The 27,452-nt window shown below is 47.6% G+C and overlaps 1 long non-coding RNA gene across 1 annotated transcript; it reads right to left on the bottom strand.

Moving 5' to 3' along the window:
* Positions 1–617: 617 nt before the first annotated feature.
* Positions 618–25,817, bottom strand: LOC309859022. Its single transcript, XR_014308493.1, has 2 exons — positions 25,622–25,817; positions 618–5,794 (listed from the first exon to the last, which is right to left on the bottom strand). It is a non-coding gene; the product is annotated as an uncharacterized lncRNA (long non-coding RNA).
* Positions 25,818–27,452: the final 1,635 nt, after the last annotated feature.

Genomic DNA, 27,452 nt, shown 5'->3' with positions numbered 1-27,452 from the left:
GACTGATGATTCGGTACAGAGGGCCCCTGTTCTCACGGTCTTTCTTGGGGTTCCAGCAGTGGCTAAATTCTTGATGGCCTTGGAATCATCACAGATTCTCCTTCCTTGCTCCTCTATTTTTCCTGACCAAATCCTACCCATGCAATCTCTCTCAACTTAAGTATCTCTTTCTCAGCCTAGCTGATATGAAGTTTCCTGAGCCCTCAAATTCATGTCTCAAGGTGCTAACTCCCAAAGTGATGGTATTTGAAGGTGGGGCCTTGGGGAGATAATTCGGTTTAGATGAGGTCCTGGGAGCAGGACCCTCACAATGGGATTAGCACCCTTATAAAAACAAGAAGAGACCAGAACCCACTCTTCCTCAGCCACGTGAAGACGTGACGAGAAGGCAGCCATCTACAAGCCAGGAAGAGGAGTCTTGCCAGACATAGAATCTGCTAACACCTTCATTTGGACATCCCAGCCTCCAGAACTGTGAGAAATAAATGTCTGTTGTTGAAACCACCCAGTCTGTGGAATTTGTTATAGCAGCCTGGACTAAGCCAGAAACCTTCCTTAACTGACAATTTAAGTCAGCCCCCCCCCCCCAATTCTATTCTCTCAGGAAAAATGCTATGTGGTTTTCCCTACATTTATTATAATTTGTACTTATACAGATTATATACTCGAGTGATGGCTTTTTTCGATCTTTTCTTCCCCTGTAGTTATTTGGGTGTATATATAACCTCCAAACGACTTAACAGAAATTTCTTCCTCTCTCATGTAAAACTTGGAAGAGCAGCTCCGCTTCACAGACTCACTGGTTCTGCCATCCCTTAGGTGTCACCTCACTTACATGGCCCCAAAATAGCTCCGCATAATATCCTTATTCCTGCTAGTGGAAGGGAGGAACGGGGAAGGGGAGTCAGTCCTTTTCCTTTTCCCTTTAAGGGCTGGAGCCCAAAGTTGCAGGTGTTCCGTCCAATCCATCCAATCCCATTGGTCAGAGCCTGGTCACGTGCAGCTACAGCGCACGCTAGCAACCCCGTCTTCATTCTGAGCATCTATTCACCTAGCTAAAAACCAGGCATTCTGTTGGGTCAGCAGAGGGACGGGTGTTGGGGACAATGAGCGGGTTCCACCTGCCATCCTTTCTGACTATGGGGAATTCATGGCGGGGACCAGCTTTCTTTCTGTCAAGATCTTGTACTCGGTGTCCGGTCTAGCGTGTGGTCCAGGTGAGGAATGAAACAGGCTGGCGGAGCGAAGATCGAGAGACGTGGACAGGTGTGGGGTCCAAGTTAGAGGGAGGACCAACAGGGCCTTCCGTCTGGGGTAAGCACAGGGGCTGCGGAAGGACACTGCCCCCAAACGTGAGCTTCCGGCTTGCGGTCTTATTTACCCTTTCAAGCATTTATTCCAACTAAATCCTAAACTGTCCAAGCTGAAGTCCAGGTAGAGTGTAAGCTATGGGTTCACGTCTTATTTCTGTCATTTAGCCAGCTGCAGGAACTTTAGCCTGCTTTCTTATCTATAAATTCAAGATTAAAATACTCCGTGATGGGACGAAATGGACTAATGAACGCAAGTGCATAGCACCGTGCCTGACGGGCATCGAGCCGCAGTAAATCACCTGTGGTTCTTCCGCTGCTGTTTCACCACTTACCCATCCTAAAGCAAGCGCAGGGGCTATCCATCACTGTTTGTCTGTGGATAGGAACGTAAATAGTTGGTATCTGGTATCTGGTAAATAGGTTGGCTCTGGAAGATACCGTGCACCGATTTCTAGAGAAGAGCCGAAGTCTGCTGGCTCTCTGCCTGACATCTGGTTCCCAGTGGTGCCTTCTCAATGTGTTCCTCTCTTTGTCCTCAGCTGGGCAGGCCGAGCTCTGTAGAGATGACCGGTGGCCCAACACCCACACCCAGTTCAAATGTCACCTCTTCTGTGAAGCCTTCCCTGACCCTTTTCCTCCCATCTGCTTCCTGCCTAGAAAGGCCTGGAAGAATGAGTCACTTCCTCAGTACTCTTGCTGCTCCCTGCCCATTTCTGTTCAAGCTTTTATCTCTCGGGTAACAGGGAGAGGTCTTGGGCTGGCTCCTTCTGGTATCACCCCAGCCCAAGCTCCTATGAGTCTTTCCCTTCTAGCCCCTAGCAACTCAGAGCCTCAGGCCATCCAGAAAGAAAGGTCATCTATGCAAGAATAGTCAGAATGTGGTTGAGCCAAGTCTTGAATGCACACATGGGAGCCACTTCCACTGATGAGCAGCCAATACGCTGGTTGTTGACCAGAAGGTCGGACGCCAAGGACAGAGAGCGTGGGTCCCCAGCGCCGTTGATCAGTGCTGCTCAGAGGTCTGTTTCCAGGAAGTCCCCTGGTTCCGATGTTGGATGGCGTTTGTTGAAATGAACTCTGCACTGCCCTGCTCCACGTGGTTCCCCTTGGCTGAGACCATTTCTCTGGAGCCCCAGGGCCCCCACCCCAACGTCTCCTCTCCGGAGTGCCCACAAAGCCCAACTTATAGTCTTGGAGGGGAAGGGGAAGCTTCATCTTGCCTCACTTTCGTCATTTCTAACCCCCCAGGCTTCCTCAAGTCCAGGCTTCAGACAAAATATTCCAAACCTTCTTTTTCTCGAATTCTTCGGGCTCGTCTCCTTGCCAAAGCCCAGATGCAGCACCGTCTGGTTGTCTGCAGGAAAGGGGGCTCACAAGGCAGCAAGGAGCATGAGCGGGAGCTTGGCGGGGCGGGGGGGGAACTGGTTACGATTTCAAAGATCTACCACATCACGCAGTTTTGTAGTCATTCACTCCTCTGCCTTATTAGGCAGAGAGCTTTCTGCAAACTGGGGCTCTTGGTTACTGTTTTTGCCTTCAAGGCCTGCATTGGGCCACATTTTTGGTAAATGTTTATGAAATGAATGGCCATACATGTGTATGGGACTTCTTTGTTGGCAGTGTTCATCACATACATTTGTAAGGCCTCTACAGATCTGTGTCCGTTCCTTGGTTTAATCCTCAACACAGTCTCAGTAAGGGAAGGCAGGCAGGGTTCTTGCTTTATGGAAACAAGAGAATTGAGAGACTTGCCTAGGGTCCCTGTACTGGCTAAAAGCAGGGCTGAGACTGAGGCCAAAGTCGGCCTGCTTCAGGGTCCATGTTCTGTCCATCAGGAGGGAGAGCAGGAAAGGAAGAGGGAAAGGGTATGTGCCCTTATCAGAGCCCTGGTCCCCTGTTCGCACTCTCAGCTGTACTTTGAAGTCAAGTCCCTTATTTTAGGGTCATATTGAAGCCTGGGGTTGGGGAATAATCTGGAAAAGGATGTTAATGTCAGTTATATCCCCCACCCCCACCCAGGGTTGGTTAGATTTTGTCCACTTGGCCATAGGCTCCTGGGGACAGCGGAGAGCTTGCAGGCGCTGGGACCCCCGGCTAATGCCCCTCACCATTTTCAAATAAAGCAGTTCAACTTTTCTGTCCCCTATATATTTTTAAAAATTATTGAGGACCTAAAAGAGCTTTCGTTTATATCGGTTGTGCCTAGCGATATTTGCAATGAACTGAAATTAAAATTGAGGGATTTTAAAAATACGTATGTATTAATTTAAAAGTAAAAATTTAAGGTGAAGTTCATTTTACAGTTGCTTCATCTTTAAAATGAATGATGTTTGGTTGTTGTTTTTGTCGAATTTGCTTCCAATGAGCATCATCATCTGCTCATCCATTTGGGAAGGGGGTCCCAAGCAAAAGGGCTCAGCAGGGACTTTGGGAATTGGAGGCATGGACTTGAGAGGTCTTCAGGCTCAGACCCCCCCCACACCCTCACTCCCATGCACCGGGTTCAGTTATATTTGGAGGGCCCATACTCAGGGTAGGTTAGACCATGTCTACTTGGCCATAGGCTCCTGGGGGCAATGGAGAGAGTGTGGGGGAGTTGGGATCCCTGTCCTGGGACAGTTAGAAGTTTGGGAACACCACCTCTGACCCCCTGGGAACAGCTGGAGATTAGGGGAGGTTGATCCTCACCCCTAGGAGATGCTGGAAATTTCCTGGGGTCGGGGGAGAGGGACCCTAGTCTGTGGGAGGCAGTGGTTAAGAGGTAGACGAAGTGTTCTGAACTCTGCAGGGAAGAACTATAAGGGTAGGGGGCCGGGGCTAGTTGGGGTTCAGCTGTGCTTCAAGCTGTCTGGCTTCATGGAAGACCATTGGAGCTTCCAGTCTCCTTCTGTATTCCGTCTCCTCCAACATGTTTCAGTAGAAGTACATGTAGAAAGTCCAGCGTCTTGCAGCTGGGCAGTGGGGGAAGCAAGGAGTGCTCTCATAGCCTCTTCAGATAACTGGGGATATTATTTCTTGATGCTTCCCAAAACTCGGCAAGTGGAAGTTTCCCAAAGATTAGTTGCAATGTGGAATCTGAAACCGTACCAATGAAACATTCCTACTCTGTTGGACCTTATGCTTCAAATGGATCTTTGACCCATACCGATTTGTTCTGCCATGTACTGGTCACTCGGAAACTCTGCATTTTACAGAGTTATGCAGCTCCTCTAAGTATAAGCACATTTCTTTATGCAATTTCAACAAACCACACTTATTAATATTATCACTGATTTTATCAGAAAAGTCTAAATATTGGAAAGCTGTCAAGCTCAAAGGAGCGAACGAGCTTTTTCTCTATTTTTGATTTTTCACTCAAATGCTCAGATTTTATCCGTGGCAAAAAATATTAACCATGGCTTTCCTTTATGCGACAGCCTTGCTTGGTTCATTTGGTAGGAGCCCATACATCCAAGGCTGAATACCTAGAGCTTGTGAGTCATTCTCTCATGTGCCAATTGAATTCTGGGGCGTGGGGAAGTGAGGACAGTTTAGCTTGCAACTCAAATCACTGGAGAAACACTTTTCTGCAAGAGAACAGTCTTGCTTCGGGGTGCAGGGGAAATGCTCTCTGAATAGTTCCCATAAAATCACAATGGCAGTGTGAAACTGGCTATTTGGGCTCCATGAGCCCCAGGGGGCTGAAGGATACAATGACAACAAGGACAGGTGGAGTCACAGCTTTGAATCACTCTCAGGTGATTGGCAGTTTTGCCCTCATTCGCTTTCACACCATTAGTGAAAAGGTCAACACAGAGAAAAGGCGAATAAGGTCTTAGTATTATTAAGGAAATAGCTTTGACCTTGAAGCCCTGTTGAAAAGGTCTGGGGGACATCTGGGCCGTTCCTTAGACCATCCTTTGAGAATCATTGACCTCAAGCAATAATTGGCGGTGGAAATTCAGCGTCAGCTGGCGGAGAAGAATCATCATCACTCTGGATGTCAGGAGATTTGTATTTAGTTCCAGCCCTTCTCCGGTCCTCAGTTGTATCTTCTGTAAAAGGGGATAGTAATAGCTTCCTTACAGAATTGTTGTGAGAAGTCAGTCCCGGATGCTGTGAAAGCACACTGGTATGGGTAAAGATCTGGGGGGAATAAAAAGGCTATTTTTTTCAGGGTCTGTGAGTATTCTTGAGGAAGGGAGAAGCCTAGGCCTGTGGTCCTAAGGCCAAGGTGACTGTCTTCTGTGTCCATGTCACTCAAGCTAGAAGGGGAAGGAGTTTGTACCCCACAGAGTCCCTTCCAGGGAGTAGAAAGGAACTTGAAGCCTCCTCCCTCTCCCATCGCTTTGCCTCCTGCCCCCGAATCTCACGTGGGCCCTCAGTTCTGGCCTACGTTTCTGTAGTCAGTTTACACTTCCACTTCCCGAGACGACCACAGCAGACAAACTATGGACAGTAGGGCTGAGCACAGGTTCTTAGACTTACACCCAGAGCACAATCTATGAAAGGAAAAAGTAATGAATTAGACCTCCTCAAAATTAAAGACTTTCGCTCTGCAAAAGGCTCTGTTAGGGTAAAAAGACAAGCTGCACACCAGGAAAATATGTTTTCAATTATTTGTCTGACAAAGGACTCGTGTCTAGAGTGTATAAAGAACTCCCAAATGTGGACAACAAAAAACTACTAAAAATCTTTAAAAAATAGACAGTGAACAAAAGACAAAAATTTCACTGAAGAGGATGTAATGGATGGTAAATAAGAACATGAAAACCATTCAAACAACATAACCATTAGGAAAATGCAAATTAAAACCACAGCAAGCACTCGTAGGTGTGACATTGCATTTACTTTAGGACAAGGCTGCAGTCGGAGGGAAATGGGACAAGGGTACACAGGATTCCTATCTATTGTTTCCTACAACAGCATGTGAATCTACAAGTACCTTAAAAGAAAAAGTAAAATTTAAAAATAGAGGAGGTCACAGCCATGCTCCAAATCTCTAAGCATTTCCTATCACCCCTAGAACAAGTCTAAACTCCTGATCATGTGTCACAAATCCTACAGGCGCAGACCCTTGCCTCCAATTCCATCTCCTACCTCTCTCATCCTTACTCACTCTTTTCTCAGAACACTGGCTTCCTGGCAATCCCTTGAATATTCAAGCTGGTTCCTACCTCAGGACCTTCGCGGTGCAAGTCCCCCCCGCCTTCACTCAGATCTTTGTATGACTTTCCCTCATTACTTTGGTCTTGATCAAATGATCAGGTCTTAGGCTTTTCTGGAACATTCTATCCAAAAGAGTGTCCACACTGTCATTCCTGCCACACTCTCTGCACTCTGATGGTGTATTTTGTCAGTATTTGCTTATCTGCATATTGCCTATCTCCGTAGAAAAGGGGAGATGAGAGGTTCAGTGTGGGTGATGTCCTTGTCTATTATGTTCACCAATGCACCCCCACCTGCATGGCACTTGGTAGGTGCTCAGTAAGTTTTGATGAATGAATGAATGAATGAATGAATGAACAAATGTAAAAATGGCAAGTCGATGTGCAGAAATGTTTGCTTTACCATACATTACTCTGTACTAAGCCCTCCTTACATTTCTTACAAAGCAAATTTGCTTAGGCATGGGAAACTAATTCCAGAAAAGGAGAGGACCTAGGTTGGAGTCCCACCTCGGACACTATTCTGTCCAGGTGAAGTTGAATAAATCTCATCAGCTTTTTGAGTCTTGATTTCTTCATCTGAAATTAGGATTGCGCTAAGGAGTCTAGGCATTATAAGATCTCAGTAACTCTGCCCCAAACCTGTTCCTCCTCCTGTTCACCATCTCAGCACAGGTAACTACTTCCCCATTCATGTGCCTGAGCCAGGAAGCCCGTTGAATCTGTCCCTGGGCCTTCCTTCTTCCCTGCCCCCCACAAACCAGCAGTTGCCAAGTCTTAACTTGTCTACTCGTAAGTCTCTCCTCCACGTCTCTTCTACCTTTCCCTCTCTTTCAGCTACTCATCATCTCTTGTGGCCAAACCATTGCAATATCCTCCCGAACGGGTCTTTCCCATTCATCATCCATACCACTGGTGGAAGAATTTTTCTACGATGAAATCTGATTATATCAGCGCCTTACCCCAAACCTCAGATTGCTCCCCAGTGCTTTCCAGATAAAGAGCAAATTCCTTACCTTGGCACCGCGCTGGCCCCTGCTTATCTCTTAATCCCATCGCTCGTCCCTCCCTAGCACTTCCTGTCAACTCCAGCCATATGCTGAAATAGGCTATTCTCAGTCACCTCTGCCTGACTTTGATGCTTGTCCCCTCTGTAGGCATGCCCATCTCTGCTGCTGGACCCCTGCAAGATTGTCAGGGTTCACTTAGCCTCAGCTGGGGGCCTCCCTGACTTGCCGGTCTGTTTGATGCCCCCGCCCTGTTCTTACAGGATAATAATTCATCCTCATGCCTAACCCTATCACAGCGCTGGGCACACAGGAGGCGCCTAATAAAAGTTTAGCCAATGAGTAACTTATGTGAGACATGAATGAGAATGTTAAACCTGCAAATCCTTGTCTAAGCTGTAATGAGCTGTTTGGGGTTTTTTTTTTCTTTTCTCTAGCATTAATTTAAGGTAGTTATTTGTAACCTTCAGGAGATCGTCTGGATTTGACCCCGCCCAGGGCAAAGAAATGGACAAGATGACCTCTGACTTCTCCTCCGACTTCATCCAGTTCCGTGTGTGATCTTGGCCCAACAATGAAATCTGGATTCAAAGAGATGTGGGTTTGAATCCCAGCTCTGCTGGCTAGCAGCGGAATGACCTTGAGCCTTAAGCTCCATGAGGAAAATCATGAGATGTCTACAAAGGGTTGTCATGAATTTGACAAAACCAAGCCCATAGAAGGGTGTTTTGCACTTTCGTGTCCACTTAAGTTTTAGTATACCTCCATCTAGTGGTCTTGGCCTAAGAAAAGGAAAAAAAAAAAAATGACGAGGGGCAAGAGGCCCGGGGGAGTTAGGATGGATGAGGAGGAGCAGACGGTCTGAGGTTGGCAGGAAAAACCACAGCTCCTTCAGTGCTGAGCGAATGAAGTGGCCATAGAGAGGCAGAACAGGAAGTGGGGAGGAAGGAGCCTGCAGGAGAGGACATCACTGTTTAGTGACAACCAGAGCAGCTAAGGTTTAGGGGACTAGGAAGATCTTCCCAGCCAGTGGGTGGATTTACAGCCTCGGAGGTATTTTCCAGAGTCAGAGAAAGAGGTGGCCTCGGCCCCCTGCCAGCCTGTGGTAATCCTGTCTGCAGACCATCTCCGGCCCTCCTCCTCCCAGTGTGTTCCAAGTCCAGCAGAGCGCCCACGTGAGGACTAACTAGGAGATCCAAAATGGTCCACCTGAGGTACCACTCTGGGCCAGGCAAAGACCAGAGTTGTGTGACCTTGACTGGGTCATTGGACTCTTCTGGCCTTCAATTTTCTCATCTGTAAAATGGGGATAAACTACCTACTTCAAAATCTTTGGAGGACAAAGATGAAAAATGGACATCAAGATGAAAAATGCTTCGTACAGAAGAGACCATCTAAGTCACATCCCTTCCTTTTATCCGACCTACTGGGTTTTCTTTTTTTTTCTTAGCACATACGACCTCATATTCTATAGAGTGTACTCGTTTATTTTGTGTCTTCCACACTATGGCATAGACCCCACAAGAAAAGGAACTTTGCCTAGCGTCTTGCTTGCTACTGGAATCTTAACACCTGGCAGGATTTACTAGTACAGAGTCAATGAAGGAATGGATTCTGCTCCTTTAATTCTTCCACTAGAATGTAAACCTCGTGAGAAGAGCTCATCAGTTATCTAGTGCTGCATAACAAATCATCTCCAAACTCAGTGTTTTTTAGCAACCAGGATCCTGGCATCTGTGGATCAGGAGTTTGAGAGCGGCTCAGGAGCGCAGCTCTGGCTCAGGGTTCTCCCACGCGCCAATGGGACTGTCATCGTTTGAAGGCTCGACAGAGCCCAAGGGGATCCAAGGTGGTTCACTCGCATGGCTGACGGGGGCTGCCCAGCTGGCTCCTCTCTTGGACATTTGCTAGGGCTGCACCTGTTAGGGCAGCTGGTCCCCCCTAGAGTCAGCACACCAAGAGACCAGGGAGGGAGCTGAAAACGCTTTTATGATCCAATCTTGGGCCACAGAGCCTGAAAGTCGCAGAGCCTCCTGCCACAATCTGTGGGCCACACAGTCCAATCTCCATTCAGGTGGGAGGAAACCCAAGGGCATGAATATTGGAGAGGAGGACATTGGGGGCCATCTTGGAGGTTGGCGACCGCAAGGACAGTTTATTTGCGTCCTGGCACGTGATCGGCACTCAAAGAGCATTTGTTGAATGCGTGAGTGGATGCGCATGTTCCACGCGTTCCTGGGCTAGGCATGGAAAGGAAGTCAGGCCTCATTCGAGTGGAAGGGTGGACACATAAAGGGACATAATAATTCTGCATCTCTTAGCAGAAGATGGTCTAAAAATTCCAGGGAGACTTGTTCAGTGTCCCGGAGATCAGACAAGTGGGTGGCATGTGGGCTGGGTTCTGAAGGGTGAGTGGAAGCAGGAGGAATGAAAGGAAGGGGAGTGCCAAGGAAGGGGGAACAGCGTATGCAAAAGTCCAGTGAAAGCTAGGGAGAGAGGGTAAAAAGAAAAAGAGTGAAAAGAGAAAGATGTGTCGTCAGAGTCGTGTTTATTTCCTTTTTATATACATGAGATTTCTATTAATGCCTTTGCCTGTAGTAACAGTACATAATGTTAGTGATGTACTTCAAATAATATATTAGTAATAACATACGCTACTACAGATAGGAAGTGATATATAGTAGTAGTAGTAAAATAATAAGAAAGAGCGTAGCAATGAGATAACGAGGGAAGAACGGAAAGCACCTTGAGAGGCTGTGTGGTCAAGGTCATGACGGTCCATGACCTCCCAGCGATGCCTATTCAACATGTGTTCAGCTCCCCACCAAGGTCAGGCTCCAAGCCCGGCGCTGAGAATATGAGGATGAGAGCAGCTAAGGGTTCGAGGGACGAGGGCAAAGGCACGAATGCGAATCATAGTGATGAGAACCAGAGTCATACAGGTTCCTGGAGGCGCAAGGCAAGGGCTCAGAGGGCCAAAGCAGGCACCGCTGTGGCCCTTTGGAGGAAGAACAGAAGCCTAAGAATATCTAAGAAACCAACTTGATCCCCGGTCAACAAAGATACAGGCCTTTGTAGAAACCGACTCAGGGTTTTTTGAACACTCTTCCTGCATGCCTCCAAGAGCCAGCCAGAGGCGCGGTCCTGCCCCGCTTGCCCGCAAGGGAGAGATGCCTTCCCCTGGAGGATGGTTTGTGGCAGGGTGGTTTTGTGGGGGGGCGGGTTCTAGATACCCCTGCAGCCTGGTGGGCTCCCTCCGCCACATCAGGTCTCGGCCCGGGGACTGGAGAAGCACGGGAAGGAAAACAGGGACAGCAGGCTGCCCCACTCCCCACACCCCGGCTCCCCAAGGCTTGGGCTTAAATTATGACTCGATATTAGTTCTCCATGGAGCTGCCTCCACATCCTCAATCCTGAGGAAATGAAAGCACTTCTTCCAGATTCTCCCCTGCCAAGTGTGCCGCACTGAGGAGCAAGGAATTTGCTCCCTTGTAAAATGAAGGATGTTGAAGACAGGGGCAGAAGCAGACTTGCCCAGGCCGCGGGCTAAGGGGTGAGGCAGGACTTCTGAGAACCAAACATGGTGTGAGGAAAGGTCTTTAGAGGTGGCCTGGGCAGTCTCCCATAGGAGTGGGACAGGAGAAGCCTAGGAAGGCACCGGCGGAATGGGCCCCCATCCCACAGGAAAGGGACTGCTCAGAGCCACAGGACACCAGAGGAGAGCCACACCAGAGCCTGGGCCAAGAATCTCCACCTGGTAGTTTCCACTGCATCACGGACAGACTTCAGCTTCACAAGACCCCTCTGGGAATCTGAGAAGTTTAGAACCCAAAGGACGCTGGCCAGCTCTTCCCACCTTGCCTGAGCTCTCTGTTGTCCCAGGGAAGCCATTCTCCAGGTTGTGAGGGGATCCCTGCTCCCTGAACCATGCGGCCCAACCCCAGGACAACTGGCTGGCCACCGGTGCACTCTGCTTTACACTAAGAGACATTAACTTCACACCCAGTCATTATCGCCCACACCACTGAGACAGTGAGAAACACCCTCTCCAGGCAGCTTGGAATAATGAGACCACAGAGCACCGGTAGTAAATACCCATAAAGCACAAGCACATGGAGATTTAGCCCCTGCTCTCACAGCTGGTGACAAAATCATAACTTATAGCCTGGTGACAGCCAAGCCCAGAGAGTGAGAGGTCCATTCTCTAAGTGTGGGACACACTCTGGAAAGGTTCCATGAAGGAGGCATCCTTTAAGCTGAATTTTGGGAGATGGGTCTGCCTCACAGACCGAATGGGGAGGGCATTTGGGGGGAGCAGGAGGAGGCATGGGTCTCCGAGCAGTTGTGGGAAGCTCCACAAGGCTGAAGACCCAGGGCTTGGGGGGAAGTGTGGTGAGTGATAAATCTAGTCAGAGAGGCTAAGCCCAGGTCACAAAGGACCCTATGACCAAGCTGAAAGTGTGCATTTTGCCCTGACGGTCAATATTTGGGGAGTCACTGAAGGATTCTAAACCAGAGAGTAACATTGAAACAGAGACTTTTCCTTTGAATGGCTGTGTGACCCCAGAAAAGATACTTAACCTCTCTGTGTCCCAGTTTCCGTATCTGTGAAATGGGGATAATGAATACCTTTTTCATCCAGTTTTTCAGGTTTTTAAAGAGATTATGCATGTGAAGAACTCGGCACAGTGAGGCACATATAGTAAAGGTTCCACAAGTCATAAACTCACTAGTGGTACATTTTAGAAAATCACTCTACCTAGTTTCTAGGTAGAGAATAACGTAGAATGGAACCGAAGTGGACCAGGAGGGCCACAGAGGAGACAATTGCCATGGTATAGGTGTGAAGTGATCATGGCCTGAGCTAACATGGAGGCCTTGGGGAGGGACAGCGCAGGCTGAAATGGGAGATGTTGAGAACGGAGAACCTTCTGGAATGAGTGGCTCTTGGCAAGTGGGGTGGGGGTGGAGAATGAGGAATGTGGATTTGCCTGTTAATCACTGAGATAGAAAATCCAGCTTGGGGGACTGAACATGGGAATAATTCAGTGGTTATTGACATGTTGAGTTTGATAATGTTGTCTACCCAGGAGAAAGCTGCCTAGCTTGGCTGGAGAAAGGTCATCTGGGGAGTAGAACTGAGGGTCAGCAGCACAGACTGGTCACTGAAGCCATCAGAGAAGACAAGATGGCTCAGGAGCTGAGTATAGCCTCGGAGAGAATGTTTGAGGGGGTGGGCTGAGACCTGCCCTCACCCCCCAACTACAGCAGGAAATAAAAGAGACCTGTGGAGTTCTTGGCTGGTCTGTCATTAAGAATGTTGGTTTTCTGTAAATTGAACTTTATTTTCCATGTCCTAGAAGAGGCTAGAAATAAAAGCGAAGAGTAAACTCTTGACATGATCTATTTTCTAAATACAGATCTTCACATCCTGGGTAACAGACCCCTTTCAGTTTTGAAATTTGAAACAGGGCAGGTGCCCATCCCACGGTTTTCGCCCCATGCCCTCCACGGTCAAGTCACCAGAGGAATTTCCCACATGGCTAAGCCAGAGCCTGTGGTCTTTCTAGACCAGACTCAAATGCCACCACCTCTACCCACTCTTCCTCTCCCACCCGAGGCAACCACCATGGAAATAGTTTTGAATTATGTTCCACAGCAAAAGCAATGAGACATGTTTTTTTTGGCAAAACAGATCTTTCGATCTGCCTACACATTGGAATTACCTACAGAGTCCAAAAAAAAAAAAAAAAAGCCCCACCTGAGCCCTTCCTTGAAGCTCTCAGAATCCCTGGGCAAACTTGACATGAGGCCCAGGATCAAGAACCTCAGGAACAGTTTCCTCATCTGAGCAGCCTGGTCACTGGTCACTGGGAGGATGACAGAGACACAGACCTGAGCTGGAGAAAGTCAGCCCCCAGCTGCACCCCAACTGTCCCTGAGCCCTGGGCAGGTGCTTCTCTGGCCCCGGACCTCATGACCGTAGCTCAGCTCTAGCTTGGTTTGCCAGGCCTGCAGGAGCTGGGTAGGGTTCGCTCTCCACAACTTTTCCAGACTGCTGATGCCCAAGTTTTGTGGAAAGGGCTATGAGCTCAAGTTTCAGCTCCTCCTTATCTGAAGTCATCCCTCTCTGATTAAAAAAAAAACACTAAACTTCCCAGGAATATTCTTTCTGGTTAGAGAGGTGCCCTTTGGTGATTTCCATTGGATGAACTCTCTGAAAAACATCTCATTATTTTCTTCTACCTCGAATGACCGCTGTCCTGTCCCATTCTCATCACTATTGACATCGGGGGCCACATCATTCTTTGCTGCAGGATGCTGTCCTGTGCATTGTAGGGCATTAACAGTTCCTCCGGCCTCGACTCACTAGAGCCTGGATCCCTACATGACCCACCCCCACTCCAGTTGTGGCAACTGAAAATGTCTCCTGGGGGCCCACATCACCCTAGCTTGAGTACGAGTTCTCAGGGGGAACAGCTTGTTGAGGGCAGGGTTCATGGATGGGTCAGCTCTCTCTCTTCTGTCACAGCTTGCCGCTGGTGCCTGACACTTGGAAGGTGCTTCCTCGGTGACCGTGAGGGAGCCCCTCTCGGCGCGGTGGCTCACGTGGACAGATGTGGCAGGCGGAGGGCTTTGTGAGACGGTGATGTAGGATGTTTCCCCCCATTGTCCCCCTTCCCTGATCCGACTCTCCCACTCCCAGGTATGTGGCAGGCCCTGCACATCTTTTTCTTCCTGTGCTCAGACTTTTATTTCCAAAACCCATTGAGGTGAACAGGGTATGAGAACCAAAAATTTTCCTCTGGATTAAGAAGAGATTTCCAGGGACTTGGGCAAGAGGTAAGAGAGTAAAGTCAGCAAGTCCCAGGAATCTTCCGAGCCTGTGGACGGAAATGATATACCAGAAGCCTTGGTCCTGGGCAGGGACCCATGGGCTCACCTAAAACCTCGAGTCCCAGGTATGGCACAGAAGTGGCAGCGACCTCCTGGTCAGAGACCATAGGCACCTTAGTAGATGGAGGTTGATGACCAGCAGGACCCTCCAGAAATCAGGAGATCATGTTAGATGTCAGATCCCTGTTACAAACTCCGGAGGACTCAGGGAAGAGAAACCAAGAAGCACTGAGGCAGTATGAAGCTGGAGACGAAATCAAGTTGATTTATTGAAAATGGAGAGTTGCCGTAATTTCTGGTGCGCCTGACTTTCTGGCCTGGGATCTGAACCATGGTAAGTTCAAAGCCCCACAGTAATCCTAGCTATAATTTACTGAGTGCTTATTATGTATAAGACACTCTTCTTTCAGCTTATGGTGAATTATCTGCCAATTGTCCCCAATATTCCTCCTCTTAGTAAGTTCGCCAGTAACTGCCAAGTTAAGAGATAAGGACTCAGAGACAGTTTCCAGCTGGATGACTCGCCCGGCATCTAAGGGGGAGGGGCAGCAGAGGAATAGCAGGAAACACTTAACACTGTGTCAGGCGCCGTACCCTGAACCTTATAAGCACTAATGGATTTATTTCTCACCAACAGCCTAATGGGGTTGGTTTTGTCCCCATGAGCATTTGTAGAGAAACAAGTGGAGAAACAGACTCAAGGAATTATCCAAGTCTTTCAGCTCACAGTTGGCAGACTTGGAATTTGAACTTGGGAGAGAGCCTGCCTGCAAAGGTTGTGTATCTAACCAGGAAGTCATCCTTCTGAGACTCGAGGACCCAAGCTCTTAGCCATACTCTGCTGTTTGGGCACCTAATATTCATAAAAGACCGAGTAGTAAAATGGGAAATTTGTAGGAACCAAAGCATGGTTAGAACTAAAATGGCTTGTTCGTGTTACAAAAAGAAGAATCAGGCAAAGCCAACTGTGAGTTGTTGGCCTACCTCTGGAATGCATAACACTGAGCTGAAGACCAAGTCACCCATCCAAGAAGTTATTGTCTTTCCTCATCTCTAAAGCAGGGCCACCAGTGCTGATCTGAGGACTGATGACTGAGGAGATCATCTCCTTGTAATGGATCTGCCAGGGACACTAGCCAAGTGGAGAGCGCAGGCAGAAGAAGACAGGGAAGGGGGAAAGAAATCATTATCACAGAGAAACAATGGAAGGAATTGGCAATGCTTGACTTGGAGAAGTCTGAGGGGAATACAGGTGTTTTCAACAACCCCAAGGAGCCAGGATCAAACCGGAGGGGAGCCAGGATCTTGGGAGGCTTTGTGGTGTGTTTCCAGCTACCCAGAGTGCTCTGGGCTCGTGTTTTCTCAGTTGCTGTCCCAGAGCAGGCTCCCCAGAGACAGCAAGTGGCCTTCATTTAGACCCTGATTTGAACAAATGATAAAGACAGTTGTTGGGGGGTTGTTTTTGTTTTAGATGACAAGAGAAATCTACATTTGGGCTCGATGTTGGGTGATATTAACAAATTCATATTATCTTCAATAGGTAGGTGTGATAGTGACATTGTAATTATGCAAGAAAATGATCTACCCAAGTCCCCGCCCCTTACTTTTCTAAAAAGTTGGATGTAAGGGTGAAATGGCATATTGTATGCGGTTGGTGTTACAACTTCAGCACAAATAAGTTGCATTTAGTAAAGCAGGTCTGGTAAAACCAGGCTTTGACCGTATAGTTTATTGTACTCTCTAGTTCTGTTTCTGTTTGGAAGTTTTTATCATGAAAAGTAACAAACTTATCCATATGCAATTTTTACCCATAGATATTTCGACAATGAAGGAACAGAGGTGAGGTGGCTAACCTTAACCCTGAGACCTCCTGTAACTGACCTCCATACCTCCTGTAAGAGAATCCGTTAGCTGGTGCACATGGACAGGGGGGTTCCAGACAAGCTCCCTCTCGTGCTCTTTCTACACTTGTGTCAGCATCTCCTGAGCCGTCTTTGTGAACATATCCCAGGCACATCAGGCTACGTCTCAAAAGGGATGGACTGAAATCCTTGCTTGTGGGTATACACAACAGTGCCGAGGGTGGTAACTTTTGTATAAGAAAGGGGGTAATAAATATAAGCCAATATGAACCTAAACCCATATAAATACATATTTATTTGTATTTCCCAAAAGAAACAATGGAAGGATAACCCCAAAGGAATGAAAATGGTTGTCATAGAGGAAGAGTGGGAGCAGGCTAGAGTAAAAGAACTAAAACTTCCTTGACAGTATTGGTATTTAGTATTATGTTTTACATGATTTAAGAAAAATTAAGCAGGGGTGAAAAAACTACCTGCCTATGTATTTTGACTTTGGAACAATATAAATGTTTTACATAGGTTTAATAAACATTAAATGAATAAAAAGCAATCTTTAAAACCTGAAAACCACTGAAACAAACAAACCTAACCATAGTCCAGTGAGTGGCATCGTCATACAGAAAAAAAAAAAAGAAAGCAAAACTTTTCAAAAGACGTTAAGCTCAGTATTTTGATTGTATGTCCCGAAAGCAGGAGCCTTTAACCTGGAGCAGTGCCCCCCACCCCAGTGGACATTTGACAGTGTCTGGGGACATTTTGGGCTGTCACCAATGGAGGGTGGCTCCTGGCCTCTAAATGGGGGAAGAGACTACAACCCACAGTGTGTTCCCACAACAAAGATGCATCCAGCCCAAAACAGTGTTGAGGATGGGAAATCCTGCCCTAAAGCAGTAAATTGTAAAGGCAAAAAGAATAAAAAGTTAGCTCTTCAAGATCACAATCTCAAATATTCTACAAACAATAGTGACAACTCTCTAGCCATTTGAAATGTTTATCGGTATGTTGTAAGGTAAGGTGGATAAGTTATTCTGTGTTCAGGTCACGAGAATTCAAGATTTGGGGCACTGGAGAAAAGAGACTCGAGAATAGAATCAGAGAAATTAAGTGAAAATTCTGCAATCTCAAAACATTCCCATGTCTGGTGCCTCGGGCATCCATGGGGCACTGGGGTCTCAGGGCATAAACTGACTTCTTACAGAGTGTGACTGTCTTCCAAAGAGGCAGAAAGCAAAATCTCGGGCCAGTGAAGGGCTACACCCAAGCAGTCCTCAGGTCTACCTGGCTTCAAGGTGGTAAAACCAACTGTACTTCTGAGTGGAGGCTTGGCAAGGTCACAGTGCAGAGGAGTATTCAGAATGGAGGTACTGGGTGGCAGCTTCTGACAGCACAGTCGGTCACAGGGAGGTGGTGGATGAGGACAGAGCAGGGCCCAGATTCCCCACCAGGGGGTACAAACAGGGCTTCTGACTCTAGGAAGCTCAGGGAATGGCAAATTCCCAGCCTCCTTTCCCCCACATGAGCTTGCTAACACTTTGAGATTCATCAAGAGCTTTCCAGAACTCTCTGGGTTACTCCTGATTTCCAGACACAGCTGCCTGTCCCCCGAGGGCAGTGGGTTGACACCCAGTTTGGGGACCGAGAGAGGAAGCTTGCAGCTGCCTCTGCAATGAAGGGACCTGAGCTTAGAAAGCCCCATCCAGAGAACTGCCTGCTTCTCCTCCTGGTCTGGATCCTAGCAAGGAGGCTGCTACAGAGGGAGAAGCGGCAAGACCAGGAAAACATCTCTCAAAACCACCCAGCACCTGCGCCTTCTGGCCCACATCTGCCTCTCACCATCCTTCTGGCACTGGGAGATGGGCCAAGGCACAGGAAGGCTGGGGTCCAGGGGGTACTTCATGACCTTGGGGCAGATGGGCGCAGGAAGCACGGGAGGAGGGAGGGGCCCAATGTCAAAGGAACAAATGTTGTCCAAGGGCTTCTTCATTGTGACAGCTTCTCCATGTGGAGACCGGCAGCTTTGTGGGCACGGTGCTCATTCATGCTTGGAAAGCTCTAGGAAGGAGTACATAGGTGAAGGGAAGAGCCCGTTAGAGAAAGTGGGATCGGGCAGGGGCGAAAGGGGGTCACTGTGGACATAAGTGGGGTACAGGCCACAACACTCCCTAGCTGGGCTGGTGTGGGAGTTGATGGCCTCTGCCCTCTCCTACCTCCTTCCAGAGATAAAGAATTGTACTGTAAACCTGTTTGTTTTCTACCAAGCTCAGTTCCTCTCTTCCAGCTGTGGGCCTAACTCCACGGCCAGGGGCTCTCAGCTGCCCCTTCAGGGCAAGGGCACCAGGATGAGACACACGTGGTCTGGGGGAGGGAGGCAAGGGGAAGAGGAGAAGAGGGAGAGGAGCTTTGTTTTCGCTCCCTCCAGCTGTGGGCAGGACCAGGGACAGGGCCCAGGCAGGAGCACAGCACACTCGAGCATGGTAGGTGGTCTACCATGAGTGTTGAGGAGGAGGAAACCATGCTTCTTCATCTCTGTGTGGTTTCCATCCTGCTCCACTCTGTGCAAAGGAACAGAGAACTAGTGAGGGGCAGTTAGAGAGCTATGGCCTGGGTTTTAACAAATCTTATTGAATGAAACTAATTATCAGCGTGCCCTAGTAGTTCCACCATCTTTACCAAGACATCCAAGTTCTGAAGAGCATTGTTGCCCCTGCTTGTGGCCGAATGTCCCGGGTCTCTTTCATCTCTTCCCCCCCAAACACACTTTCCTCTTTCGTCTCATAGCACCTTCCTCACTTTAGGTGGAGGGTGGGGCGGGGTGGGGGGGTGCTGACTCTTTTGCCCTTTATGTGGTCCTAGCCAGGTCCCCCATCATGAAGCTCCACACTATGATGGCCAAATGACTCAGGCTAACTGAAGAACTCCTTTTCCTGGGCATAATGACTAATTCAGGGTAGGCAGGCAACAGAAACTAGGCCAATCAAGAACTTCCCTAAGATTTTATGCATGGATACTAGAAGCAATCATGTGGTCCTCCCCTAAAATCAGGTCTCTGTAGGCTTAGGGGTGCTGGCAGAGCTGGCCTGAGTGACAATAAATCTGAAACCCAACACAGGGGACAGGTGGAAAGTGAGAGAGAACTGATGACATGACATGAGTCCCTTGTAGGGTAGGGTGAGTGGACTAAGGGGCTTTAGCAAAAAAAATAAGCCTCTGTCCCCAGGCTTTTCCCAAGCACCGCCATCCGGAGTTCTCTGCCACGTGTCAGAGCAAAGCCAGAACTAAGGGTGTTGCCTTCCTACCCAAGCTGTTTATTCAGGTGGACTCAGGACACTTAGATTAAGAGCATGGAGGTCAGTAAGTATAGTTTTTAGAGAAACCTAGGTCAAACGAGATCTCGGCTGTCCTTATTTGAGCAAATAGACTTGAAGCCTACTTGGGACTTCTTGGGGGAATTTTATTGCCCCTGAAACTACAAGGCTGACCTGCCAAAGCCCTTGACCCAGAGGCAGGTCTTGGCTCTTCCCCCACACCTACAGGAAGGGACTGCAATAGCATTGCAGCCCACCCCCCCAAGGGGTATAAACCTGGAATGCCATCTCAGGTGATCAAGGTGGGCCCTCCCAAAGGGACAAGTCAACAGCTACAGAGCATGTCAGCCAGGGGAGGTTCCCCTGGGGGGCAGGACCAGAATTGCCAGAGGAACCCCTCAAGTGATTCACTGACTGGTGGGGAAGAAAGTCTTTTCTGTTCCCACGCAGTGGGATTTGATCACTGCTATGGTGCAGTCATGTCCTCGGGTTTTCTTTGTATGCCTCCTCTGAATGGGACTTTTTATTGTAGTTTTCCTGTTCCTACCTGGCATTGTCTATTGGTGTAGAGAAGTTGGGGGAGATCTCTTGTTTCTTCAAGTTGTGGTGCCAACAGAAATGACACTTACCCTGAATGCTTAGCACTCGGGAGCTCCTGGTTTTGTGCTCATCAAAGTCTTTGGGGTTTGGAGCTCATCTCCCTCGGAGAAGGTGTGACTGTGTCTAGGTGTGAGAAGACGAGGGACCGTGAACACTTGGTGGCTGGAAGCATGGATAGCTTCAGGCACTGTTAGACAACACCCTACTGCTAGTTCTTCCCCTTCTTTTAGCTAAGAAGACACTCAGTGTTTGTCTGGACCCCTGGCCAAGCTATTTCCAGCCTCCCTTGCTGCTAGTGTGGCCAAGTGCCTGAATGAAAATGAGCAGAAGTAATATAAATGACTCTGCGTCAAGCCCTTAAAAGGAAGGGACTTATCTCCCTTCTCCCTACCCTGCTGCTGGAATTCGGCTGTGCTGGACAACCACTTTGGACTATGCAGTCAAGGAATGGCTGATTCTGTGTCACAACTCCCAGACCTCCAAACTTTTGTTTTTGAGGCTTTTACGAATTCAGTGACTCTAAGAACGTATAGAAACCATATCCTATAAAAATTACTGATACCAGGGGCGCCTGGGTGGCTCAGTGGGTTAAGCCTCTGCCTTTGGCTTAGGTCATGATCCCAGGTTCCTGGGATGGAGCCCCACATTGGGCTCTCTGCTCAGTGGGGAGCTTGCTTCCCCATCTCTCTCTCTGTCTGCCTCTCTGCCTACTTGTGATCTCTGTCAAATAAATAAAATCTTTAAAAAAAAAATTACTGATACCAGAAAGCCATAAAAGCAGTAACCTTGGAAAGCTTTTAATTAAGAGTAAAGATTAGAAGATAATAAAGAGACAAGTGCAAATTCACAGTATTAGTGGTTGTACTGTTGGTATTAGCAGCACATGAGTATACAACTTTTCAGGTGGGCAACACATTAGTGAGGGGAGACCTTCCCCATTCTGACTCTTGCTCTCCTTCTCTAAGTAAAGTTCCTGATAGAATTAGCTAAGGATACAGAATGTCCTCACAAGTCTGGGGCTATACAGGATAAGAATAGCTAAGCACATCCATAGTGGAGATCATGGACCCCAGAACTCCCAAGAGAAGCCAGCCCCTTTGGAAGTATTATTCTCAGGGTGGGGGACTGACAGACCCAAGCTCATTTCCAGTCCACCACAGCCTCTCTGTGTGAGTGTTTTGCTACAGGATTAAATATTGTCATTCAGGAAGAATTAAGGCCAACAATTCACACACGTATTTGGCAGTAGGATCATAAACCACCTCCTAGGCTCTGAGCCGCACAGCATGAATAAGACTCCCTCCTCATACAAGAGAAGAAGAAAACATAGTATCTTCCCTCTGGCTTTCTAGTGTCTGAGAAAAGGGTTTCCCCACAGAGTAATCACTTCTGTAATCAACGTGACATTTTGTGCACGTGTTGTCTGCTTCTCAAAGTGTTTCGAGCATGCAAAAGAATCTCACTTATTAGATTCATAGTTTTAATTATTTGTTTATGTAAGCTCTTGATTACAAATTTCTAACTGATGTTGAAATGTCCGGGGAAATTTAATGTTAAGTCTTTCTGCTTTAGTTGATTATGTGTAAATAGCAAATAAATATTTTTGAAATGCAATTGCTAAATATTAAAGGAAATGTTGTTTTAGAGATTAATGAGTTAGCACCTTCATTACATAAAAGACAGGTAGGTTCTCCTCTCTGTATTAACAGCCCCTCTGAAATTAGCACTGTGCCTAGCCAAGAACAGGTGTGATAGCTCATTAACTCCTTTGGGTCTCAGTTTCTTCATCTCTATAGACAGGGGGTTGGATTTAATCATTGGTAAGCCTTCATCTCTAAGATACTGGGTTATTATTAAAATTCAAGAACTGTTTTGTTCATGTTTATACCACATCTTTACCAAACTGGAACAATCAACCACACAGAGAAATGGAAGTCATCTCCCTCAAAAAGACATTGACCTCTAGCTTGCCTTTCTTTCTTTTATAACATCGCAGCTGCTTCTGTGTAAATAGACTGTCAGCATTTTGTCATGGCACATGTCTCATTGATAGGTTTTCTAGGCACACTTACAATCAAAACTCAGCCCGTCTTGCAGATAATTACCAGCTTCTGCACTGAGATCTCAGCTGCTGTAGTAAACTTTCTGATTCTGTGCGCTAGTTTCCCACAGCAATAGGGAAAAACCCCCCAAAAACAAAAGAAAAAAACAAGAACACAAAAACAAAAAGCACAACTGCCTGCTCCTTAGTGGGCATCACACTTTTGCAAAGGCTCAGCATTTGAATAGTGTTTCACTGTTGACAATGTCCTTTTCTCACAATCACCCTTGTCTTACAGATAAAACTCAAACTCGGGAGAGCCTGAATGGGCTCCTCAAAATCACACAGCTAGAATGAGGCAGGGCAGGACTCAAACCCGGGTTCAAGCCCAGTGGCTTGTCCGGAAACATACCCCCAGTTTATAGCAACATTTCTGTATCGCGTAGGGTTGTCATGAAAGCAGATTTCCCTTTTGCTTGAACGTTTAAGCAGGTCTCCAATTTTATAGAAACAGTAACACTAATTCTAACGCCTTCTTCTCACTGTTAGTTCTGGCAAAGATTGCCTCTAAAGGCTGAACAGACAAAGAAAAAAAAACCTGTGGGCTTAATTAAAATGTATCAATTAATAAAGAGAATTAAGGAGCTCCAAAACATAGGTGCCCTTCCGCCTGCTGTCTATGCCTGGTGCCTTTCTCTGCGAGGGCCCTATGGAGGAGTGTAAATTTTTCCCTCCCAACTGTTAACTGCCAAGTGCTAACTGTTAACGGCCCAAGGTTGGCTCACTGATGTCATGCCAGGCCATGTGACTCGCTCTGGCCAATGAAATGTGAGTGCAAGTGACACGCGCCGTGAGCCAATGAAGAACTACTGTATATTTCCACTCCGCATATTCTAGATCGCAGCTGCTCCCACTAGCTTGGTCCCATAATGAAAAGGATGTGGAGCAGAATTTCAGCCAAACCATGAAGATCAAGTAATGTGAGGGAGAAATAAAATTTGACTGTTGTAAGCCACTGCAGTCTGGGGCGTCATTTGTTCCTGGAGCCTGATTATCCCGAATCTGACAGACTCGAGCAATGATGCCATTGTATTGGAAAGATCTGTCAACACCGAGAGACGAGAGATGGGAGGCTCCTCGAGCCGGTACTTCCCATCCCAGAACCTAATAGAGAGCCCAGCATACAGGAGGTCCCGAGGGAATCTTTGATGACTGGCTGGATGGGAGGAGGGATGGACAACAAGGGGGATAGGAGAATGATCAAAAGGGAGCACAGAGCCCTCAGGACAGAATCCAGCTCTTTTAAAGCTCCTGTGGATATCCACCTATCCTCTGACTTCATCAGTCCTACTGCTCTCTACATAATCATGTAGAATGGTGCTGATTACCTCGGGCCTTAATATCCCACCTCCATTCATCCAAGTCTACAGTCCCTAAAACATCTTCTCTCAGTCTTGCTGTGTGTGTCTCCATCAGTCAGGCACTTCTGTTGACTTACCAGGAAAACCCAATAGGAAACTGACATAACAGCTGTCTACCTTATCTCTGACCCCTTAGATACGGCTGCCGCTCCAAGCTGCCATGCCTCTTTGTGCTAGAAAAGCAATTTCTGGCAACAGCTCTCGGCCCAAGTGTTCACTGGGAAGACACTGCGATGTTGCTGTTTTCTTTCACTCCCTGCTGTTTTCTGCATAGCTCCGGGCAGCAAAAAAGCATAGTAATTTGAGTACAGTCTGTACAGAGTCAGAAACTCCTTGATCAAATCTTTTTTTATTTCTAAGATTTTATTTATTTATTTGACAGACAGAGATAACAAGTAGGCAGAGAGGAGGAACAGGCTCCCTGATGAGCAGAGAGCCCAATGCAGGACTTGATCCCAGGACCCTGGGATCATGACCTGAGCCAAAGGCAGAGGCCTTAACCCACTGAGCCACCCAGGCACCCCTCCTTGATCAAATCTTAATGCTGTGTGGAAGTCTGGAACTAAAATGGCCCTGCAGGATTGTCCTGAGTTCAGCAGAGACAAACCAGCCTTCATCTCCGCACAACAAGCTGTCATTGGATGCAGGCTAGAGCAGAGCAGTCCGTGTCTTGAACCTGCTTTTCCCTGTCCTAGGCCCTGGTTACACCTGCGGCCTCTCTAGAGCAACTGGTTTGCTGTGACTCTGAGCTCAGAAAACTGACTGGACCAACTTTGCCAAGCCGGTTGCAAGTTGCAAAATGCGATACCACCATTTTGTTACACGGAAAGAAATTTCGAGTGCCTAGGTGCTCAGTCAATCAAAGTCTCTAACCAAACTCGAGGAAACCCTAGGTAAGTATCATCACCTTCTAGTTTACAGATGAGAAAACTGCAACTCAAAACAAAACAAAAAAAACTATGTGACTTGGCAGCATCACAGAGCTAGCAAGCCAGGTTTCGAATGCTACATGGGATTCCACCTTGTGAGGTAGCTCAGGAACAGAAAGAGATGAAAGATGAGAAGCCGTGGCTGCTTTCGGCACAAGGGTCCCAGCCCAGGCTCATGGCTGGAAGCAGAAGTCAACGTATCTGTGCAGGCCGCCTTCTGGCCAGCAACACTCCTCTATCTTCGTGCCATGACCTAGTTTCACTCACCTGGTAGATCTATGGCCTATTTCTTTCTTAAGAATTATTTCATAACTCTTGCAAGTAACTGGGACATGCTGAGCACAGCATCCGTGAGCTTGGAGACGGGAAAAAACAAAACAAAACAACAACCCAACAACATTCCTTCAAATGTGTGGGGCAATGTTTGCCATCCAGTAGAAAGACCGGAAGGGAAATTAAGAAGAGTCTTGAGGGGCACCTGGATGGCTCAGCGGGTTAGGACCTCTGCCTTCAGTTCAGGTCGTGATCCCAGGGTCCTGGGATCAAGCCCTGCATCGGGCTCTCTGCTCAGCGCGGAGCCTGCTTCCTCCTCTCTCTCTGCCTGCCTCTCTGCCTACTTGTGATCTCTGTCAAATAAATAAATAAAATCTTTAAAAAAAAAAAAAAGAGTCTTGAACCACCCTTTCCCGTATGTTCAGGTTGGTTTCTTTTTTATAGCAGCTGCCCTAACTCACAGGCGATGGGGCCCTGGATTGCTGAACCATCTTTTCAGTGGGACCCTCTGCACATGGAAAGTTCAAAACTTACTAGGATTAAGTCCTTCTTGAGTCTGCTGTGAGTATTGCATCGTAAGTACCCAAGCTGGTTCCCTAGTGCCAATAAAATCCACTGTCCACGTAGGGTCCCAGAGCTAAAATCCAGGAAAGAGTGAGTTAAATGTTGGGAAGGGATGTAGATGTGTTATTCAGGGAACGCAGATCACTACTTTTGGGAAGGTGGAGCCATAAAATGCTGTGATAAAGGGGCTGCCTGTATAACCAAATGGACAGAATCACAGGTGAAAGCTTTCTTTCTCTCTCCCCTTTGTGCCAAGCCAAACCTGCTGGTACTGGTGTTTCCTCCTCCTCCTCCTCCTCCTTCTTCTTCTTTTTCTTCTTCTTTTTTCTTTTTTTGCAACAGGACTTGGGCACTTGGCTGGTTTTCATCTCCTTTCCCACAGGCCTCCTACTTTACTCCTTGGGATTCCTTATCATCAACTCCACCCAATGGCCCCATTCTCCAGAAACAAAACCACAAGGCCTAAGGATTTTGCAGAACATGGGATTACAAACAGAGCAAATATAGGGAAGTTAAACATCCTACAGATTTCTTACAGATCCGGTCCTTTGTCTTCAGCTCCCGGCTCCCTCTCAAATGTCCCTCTCAGAAGTCCCACTAGGGACTACAGGACTCAACCCTGAAGGGGCGGCTCGCCCACTGTTCACTCTTCTGACCTGACTTCCACCCTAGAAAATCTTCCCAACATACAAATCATGAGACTGAGGCGCTGCCTACTGTGCTACGGAGGCACCTTTAACATAAAATCAGAACGTACCCGGCCTACACCTGCCCCCCATTTCCCCTCCCTGCAAAACCCTCCCTTGTCATTCCATTGTGATTAGAGTCCCTCGGGGCTCCTTACCTGGAACTCTTACCTGGAACTCCGTGATCTGGACTCCGCTTCCCCTGCCTCGTCTCTATCACTTTCCTGTTCATCCTGTGCTCCAGCTCCGTCTAGTCCTCTTGCTGTGCTTTGAACAGCTCCAAGTCTCTCCACCTCAGGAGCTTTGCACTGGCTACTCCTTCTCCTGAGAACTGTAAAGCTGGCTCCTTCTCATCTTGTGATCTCAGCTGAAGGTCACCTCCTCAAAGAGGCCTTCCTGGATCACTTTCTCTGCAGGGGGACTCCCTCATCCCAGCCATTCCATTCTTTACCACATCTCCCTCTTTTGTTTTCTTCAAAACCCTTAACCACTCTCAGGAACGATCTTGCTTATTCATGTGTTTGTCTCTTGATTGTCTGCCACCATCCACCGCTAAGCAGGAAACTCCATATGAGGGCAAAGACCAGGTCTGTCCCACTCCCTGTTGTCTCTCCAGAAGCAAACAGAGCACGTGGGGGCCCGCAAATATTTGTAAAACAAATATTTGGAACACATTGTGGAACATATTGTGTTATTTCACCTGCCACCAGTTTGTTAACTGGACTCACCATTTCGTGTCAATTGCCTCTTATCCCAAGAAGCCATTGTTGACCCTGACCTTCATATCACACTCTGGGTTACCAGAACTGCCATCATTTGTTTTTTAAGCCACCCACGTTAAAAGGCCATGTGCCAGGTGCTGTGTTAGGCAGTAATTTCACCAAGTCAAAGGAGACATGGTTCCTGCCTTCAAAAAGCTTCTGATCTAATGGAAAGGCAGGAAGTAAGGGTGATCCCTCAAGGATGCTCTGGTAGAAGAAAGAAAAATAGACAAGAGGAGCATCTCAAGCAGACCAGAGGGCTCTGGCCAGGCTTCTAAGAAATGACTCTTGAGCTAAGTGTAAGTAAGAGCTAGAAAGAGAAAAGCAATATATTTTGGGGTGAGGGAGTTCCACGGGCTAGGAAAGTATGGTGTGGACACCATGGGGAAATAGACTGACCTAAGCAGGCAGTGGGTTCTGGGGAAGGTATGCTGGGCAAGGAGTTTGGGGGACTGGTTTCTGCATAGTCTGTTCCTAATCAACTGTGTGATCTTGAGTGGATTACCTCCTTTCTGAGTTTCAGATTCTCACTCTGGCTGGCATTTAGTGAAACCTGAACTTGTCTTAACATTTCATACCTTCTATTTAGTCTGTAAAGTATTCAGTCTCTCTGCTCACTGTCCCTTCACACCAGTTTACTGGGGGC

This window comes from Mustela nivalis (assembly GCF_964662115.1).
Source record: "Mustela nivalis genome assembly, chromosome: 2".
Taxonomy (NCBI): domain Eukaryota; kingdom Metazoa; phylum Chordata; class Mammalia; order Carnivora; family Mustelidae; genus Mustela; species Mustela nivalis.
This window is presented reverse-complemented; position numbering and strand designations above follow the sequence as displayed.